Source organism: Scylla paramamosain, chromosome 13 (genome assembly GCF_035594125.1).
Source record: "Scylla paramamosain isolate STU-SP2022 chromosome 13, ASM3559412v1, whole genome shotgun sequence".
NCBI classification, from domain to species: domain Eukaryota; kingdom Metazoa; phylum Arthropoda; class Malacostraca; order Decapoda; family Portunidae; genus Scylla; species Scylla paramamosain.
In genome coordinates, this window is record NC_087163.1 from 24,742,991 (window position 1) to 24,749,584 (window position 6,594).

General features: G+C 45.7%; 1 long non-coding RNA gene across 1 annotated transcript in view; it reads left to right on the forward strand.

Moving 5' to 3' along the window:
• The first annotated feature begins 6,359 nt into the window (after positions 1 to 6,359).
• LOC135106562 (uncharacterized) overlaps positions 6,360 to 6,594 on the forward strand; it is a 112,334-nt gene continuing 112,099 nt past the window's right edge. Inside the window, exon 1 of the long non-coding RNA XR_010271361.1 lies at positions 6,360 to 6,594. This exon is cut by the window's right edge and continues 64 nt beyond it. This is a non-coding gene — a long non-coding RNA (uncharacterized LOC135106562).

Below are 6,594 nucleotides of genomic sequence, written 5' to 3' on the forward strand. Positions count from 1 at the left end.
TCCCTTCCAGCATCCCCATACATTTCCATCTCTCCAGCCTGGGGTGCAGCATCACTCATCTCCCAACTCCCCACAAAACCTTCTCGCACCACCCCTATCTCTCCATCTGTCCAGCCTGGGGTGCAGCATCATTTATCTCCCAACCCCACATACTACCTTCCCGCACTACACCTACACCTCCATCTTTCCGGCCTAGGATGCAGCATCACTCATCTCCCAGTCCCCCCCTACTACGTTCCCGCACCCCTCCTACATCTCCATCTCTCCTGGCTGGGGGGCAGCATCACTCATCTCATAACAGCCCACAATACCTTCCCTTACCCCCTACACCTCCATCTGTCTAGCCTGGGGTGCAACATCACTAATTTCCCAACACCCCACACTATCTTCCAGCGCCCCCCATACACCTCCATCTGTCCAGCCTTGGGTGCATCATCACCCATCTTCCCGCCCCTTACACTACCTTCAGGGCAGGGGGGGTGTGGGAAGGTGGCTTGGGGGTTTGGGGGTTAGTGATGCTGCACTCCAGGCTGGACAGATGGAGGGGTAGGGGGGGGGAGCGGGAAAGTAGTTTATGGGGTTGGGGGTGAGCGATGCTACACCAGAGGTTGAACAGATGGAAGGGTAGACATAAATAAAAGGCAAACAATAACAAAATGACACACAGCTGCGGTTAAGATCAAGATGCAAAAGGTCTGGCTTAGGAGTGATCCCGTCCCACCTGTACCATCAACATCAAGATCAAGATGCCAAACGAAGACTCTTCTTCGTTTCTTCTTCTTATTATTATTATTGTTATTATTATTATTATTATTATTATTGTTCTTGTTACTGCTACTACTACTATTATTATATACCTTTTTTCCTTCACTTTCTTCTCTTACCTTGATCTTTTAGTTAATTAAGTTACCCCTTTTCCTTATGTCTCCCTCCCCTTTCCGTATGTTTTCATAAGAGAGAGAAACGTTTTCTCTCTTCACCGGATCAATATCGCACAGAGAACGTGAATTGTTCAGGGATGACTTAGACAGAATTAAGTGTCGTCTGGATAATAGTGATAAGGGCAGTTTATTAGCCATTACATTGAGAGAGAGAGAGAGAGAGAGAGAGAGAGAGAGAGAGAGAGAGAGAGAGAGAGAGAGAGAGAGAGAGAGAGAGAGAGAGAGAGAGAGAGAGAATAGAATGAACACATTTCTCTAAACTATTTTTTTTTTCGTAATTAAATTGTTTTCAGCAAGCAAAATGAGTTATCACTTTAGAATAAGCCACACCTATACTAAATCTTACTTCTTCTTTCATTTCTACACTACCTACGAAAGGAGAGGCAATTTCATACTACTACTACTACTACTACTACTATGAGGGTTTTCAATGATCGGTATGATGTATAGTAACGATGATGATGAAGTTGATGATGAGAAGGAGAAGCTGGAAGGAAAAAAATAGTGGTGTGTGTGTGTGTGTGTGTGTGTGTGGTTGTAAAGAGAAGCAGGGTGAAGGGAGAAGAGGCGGTATAACGTGAAAAGGTTAAGAGAGAAATGGAAGGAAAGTTTGAGATTGAAGTTAGTGGGCGGTCAGTTTACAGTACGAGTATAATGGTAACATAGTGCTATCCCAAGTCGCCAGTCCAGCTAATTTGGTGAACTCGACTCAGAATAGATATGAATGGATTAGACAATAGAGTAACATAATCCCTAATAATATGCACATAAACGTTTTTTTTTTTCTTTTCTTATAGTTTATCACTTGTTTATTGATAACTTGTCATGTTTTTTCTTTTATTTTCTTCTTATTCTTCCTAATAGTATACACACAAACTATCTCCTTTTATTTATTTATTTTTTTCCTTGCTTTTTCTCATAATCTGTCAGTTAAGTCAACCACTGAGTCATTCAAATCGTTTTCTTTTTTTCTCTCTCTCTCTCTCTCTCTCTCTCTCTCTCTCTCTCTCTCTCTCTCTCTCTCTCTCTCTCTCTCTCTCTCTCTCTCTCTCTCTCTCTTCATGCAGTTAAATATATATCACTCGTCACCTTTATTTTCTTTTTTCTTTTCTTCTTTTTTCTTCTTCTTCTTCTTCTTCTTCTTCTTCTTCTTCTTCTTCTTCTCCCTAATAGTATATTCATAAACAGTCTCCTTATTTTTCTTTTTTTCTTTTTTTCTTTTTTATTCTTGCGTTTTCTTATAGTTTATCAGTTTTATATTGAACACTCATTTTTTTTCCTTCATTATTCTTTTATTCTTCTTCCTAATATTATACACACAAACAATCTCTCTTTTTCACGTTCTCTCTTTTCTTCTTTGTAACAGTGTGCAGTATAAACACGAAGAATATATATATTTTCTTTATTTATTTTCATTTATTTTTATTTTTTTTATTTTATTTTTATTATTTTTTTTCTGTGTTTCTCGTAAAAGTTTATCCTTTAAATATCGGACACTGATTTACTCTTCACGTTCCTTCTTTTCCTTTTTTCTTTTCTTCCTTTCCTTCGTAATTGTATAAGGCACATGAAGAACTTAATTATTTATTTATTTCTAATCGTTTTTATTTATTTATCTATCTATCTATTTATTTATTTATTTATTTTATTTCATTTTTTTAATAGTCCATCATTCAAGCATCGACTTCTAAATCACTCATCACGTTCTTTGCTTTTTTTTTTTCTTATGCACACGAACAATCCTTTTTTTTTTTGGTGGGGAAGGGGCTTTTTCTCACAGTCTGTCATTTAATTGAATATCAGCTTGTAGGTCACTCATCATATTCATCCTTTTTTCTTCTACACACGAACTTTTTTTTGCTTTTCCTTGTAGTGTATCAGTTAAATATCGGCCACCAGGTCACTCATCACGTTATTTCCTTTCTTTATTGGTTCTTTTGCTAGTATTTAGTCTACACACGAAAAATTACGGATTTTTTTATTTTTCCTATAGTCCATCACTTCAAAATCGGCCGCTAAGTTACTCAAGTTTCTTTTTTTCTTGAGGCATTGTGGTGAGCCGGAGTGGCATCGAGGCGGGCTGGCTCCCTCTTGAGCAGGGCAGCACCCTCGCAGCGCACTGTGGCTCACACGGCCACGCGACGCAATAGAATTCTCGAGGCGACAGTGATGTCAGTGCGGAACAAGGAAGTGACAAGGGCTTCCTGCTTGTCTTTGGCAGGACGAGCACGGCGGCTCAGTCTCGTCTTAGTCTGCAGAGTTCATGGTGAGGGGCGCCTTAACCCATTCACCACTTTTCTGTCCCGGGTGCGAGTAACAGCTGGCCCAGTAGTGAGCGTCCAGCACGGCGACCGCTACTGCTGGTGGCGGAGTGCTGTGCTGGCGCCAGCACACTGTAGGCCTGCTGGAAGGCTGCCCTCACTTCTCCCGCACGGAAAGAAGCGCGAGCCACGTTGTTGCCTGGCGTGAGTGGGTCCTCGATGACCAGCGGTGACATCTGGTAGCGGCCCGGCATGGCGGCAGCCATCTCTCTCCACAGGTAGCGACCTCCCTCCCTGACGCTGATGGCAGCCTCGTCATACGGCGACCGACGTTTTCTTCATAACAACCATTTGTTGTTTCTCTTGGTGATTATCAGTGTCCTCCCTGGGGTTCATCTTTGGACTTACAGAGACAAGGACGGCAGTAGGTAGGAGGGGGTGGGGGGGGCACAATATTTAACTTAAAAAATGATCACATGACTCCTTACATTTAGTTTGGAGTTAGCTGTGCCCTTCCTGCCGCGCCACCCATGACGCCGCTCCCGCTGGTTCAACAGTCGCCCTACACGATTCTCTCTCTCTCTCTCTCTCTCTCTCTCTCTCTCTCTCTCTCTCTCTCTCTCTCTCTCTCTCTCTCTCTCTCAGGAGCAAATGTTACTCCAATTGTTACTCTACTTTATCATGATGATTGTATTTATATTCTGTGTATTTTTTATGTTTTTCCATTATCATCATTTTCTACAATGCCTCTATTTTTTTTCATGACAACTTCGGTAGTAGTAGTAGTAGTAGTAGTAGTAGTAGTAGTAGTAGTAGTAGTAGTAGTAGTAGTAGTGGTAGTACTAGTAGTAGTAGTAGTAGTAGTAGTAGTAGTAGTTATTATCTATCTATATACCAGGTCGGCAATCTCATATAGATTAGCCCAGACAAAGCATAATAATAATAATAATAATAATAATAATAATAATAATAACATGTCGAGCAAGTAAGCTGACGGAGACGAGGCGAAATACTTCTGAAGTGGCGGTGGTGGTGGTGGTGGTGGTGGTGGAGCGTTTCAGTTCATCCCAGCGCGGTAAGTCAACTCGACCTCAGCTCATTTTCATCTCCAGTCAACACAATCCCCGCTCATACACGCCAGTCAGGAAATTGCTAATCTTGCTGAGAGGGATCACGCCGCCTCCAGAGAAAGTCACCAGCTCGCCGGGAAGGATTGAACGCCTCTCACTTGGACTCAGTGCTTCACCGGGTTACCGTCACGCCGCTGTGTTACGAGTGAGGTGATGTGCTTCGGTGCGTAGTGTTTGGACGGATTTTGAGGTTTTTGTTGATTTTGTTTGGTTTTATTTTAGTTTTGAGTGTTGTGTTGTGTTGTTCATTTTCCAGGTTAAGATGTAGCTGCTACTACTACTATTACTACTACTACTACTACCACCACCACCACTGCTAAACTAGTACTTCTGCAAGCACTGCTTTTACTGTTATTACTGTTTCTGCTATTACTACTACTACTATTACTACTACTACCACTACTACTACCACTACTACTAAGTACTACCATGTTACTATCATGACCTTCACACGTCACACGTCTGGCAGCAGCGGCTGTTCTCTCTCTCTCTCTCTCTCTCTCTCTCTCTCTCTCTCTCTCTCACACACACACACACACACACTGTTTCGTACTCAAGCCTCGTTGCCTCACTGCTTCATTCGAGTCCCTTACCGCGTCTGTGTATTTGTCACCTCGAAATTTACTGTCTACTCACTGCCTTTGTGCGCTGGTACTAAAAATAATGGGGATGGTTTATATTCTCGTAAAGTTACATAGAAAGTGGCGGACACGTTTTGAGAATAAGAGACAAAAAAGATCACACAGAGGGATTCAGACGCTGACCTGAAATGGACCCAGGATAGTGATAAGCCCAAAGTAGGTCAGTCACCTCGGCGTTTAGGGACGGGAGGTGGGCGGCCGCCTCGTCTGCACCACCACATTTGTTGTCTTAACGTGTTGCTGGAGGTAATCATTGGTCAATCAGGCCTTTGTGAGGTCAGTGACTGGCTGAGTGGCTGGCCGTGCACTGCTTGGCGTGGTGGACACTCAGCAGCAGCCCGCCTTGACCCGCACGCCGCCACTCAGCCACGCAAGACGCCAGGCCAGTGCGGCACCATGTCCAAGTCTCGGGCAGCTCCCATCATAGAACAGCAGTCAGGTCAGTGGCCGCCCCGTCTCCCAGCCAGACTCCAGCCGCCGCCCCCACGCCAGACACACCTTGGCGCCACACTCATTAGGAAACAAGCGAATAATTAAAAAGAATTACAGGACAAAAAAATTAGCGTATATAGTGAAGATGTAGGTTTTTTATTGGAAGATTTGTTGCAAGGTAATTTGTTCTCATTTCACCACGCAGCAGTGAAGGACGCGTCTGCTTCCATGTAGGTTTCAGTCAGAACAGTTGTGTAATTTGCCTCACACCAAGAAGCACCGCTGATTCTGGAGGGCATGAACCGCCGCCACGTCCTTGTTGGGCTGTCTACCCACCCTCCTCTTCCACCTTACACCCCAGCCAGGCCGTCACGTCACTCACCAATGGCTGCATCTGAAGACCCCCGCAGCGAGGGAGCCGCGGCAGAGTGTAGGGATCACATTGCACACACATTTTGCATGCAGTGCGCCGCCCACACACTTCCCCTCAGTGTGGTGGAAAGTGCGGCAGATGCTTCTTGAGTGTGTGGGAAGTCATCATTATCATCACCGCCACATTCAAAGCTCATTTCCAACTTGGTCACGTAACGCCATAATTACCATTGTTTGCATGACTTATCCCCTCATCACCCTTACCTCTCCCGCCCGGCGACACACCGCTCAGGCCAAGATTCCCGGGGTGAGGCCGCGGCACGTGGTAGGGCGGGGGGCTGGTGACGTGCGGCAGCCTATGACCCCCCATAGTCGGCTCCTGCCAGGTGGGGGGCCGGGGGGGGGCGGGGGAAACATCGTGCGGGAGGTTATTGCTGTGGTCACTTCCAGGCTACCTAGGTTTTCCCCGCCGAGACTCACGCACGGAGGCTTGTTTGCTGCATGAACCGCTGCGCCGCCACCTTGCTGGTCTAGCCTGACACGAGAGAGAGAGAGAGAGAGAGAGAGAGAGGAAAGAGGTGGCGGGGTAGCGCGGGGAGGCGAAGGTATCAGCCACAGGAGGGCGACGCATGCGTGGAGGCGACTCATTTCGCAGGCGACTTAGTGGCACCGTCGCTCTGCCTCACCGCTCAGTTCTCGGTGTATATCTCTGGTGTGAGGACGAGGGTGCCCCGCCTGGAGACACTCACGCTCAGGACAACACGCTCGGCGACCAGTAGCGCTGCCCGGTGACCGCATCCGTGTGCTAAGGATGACC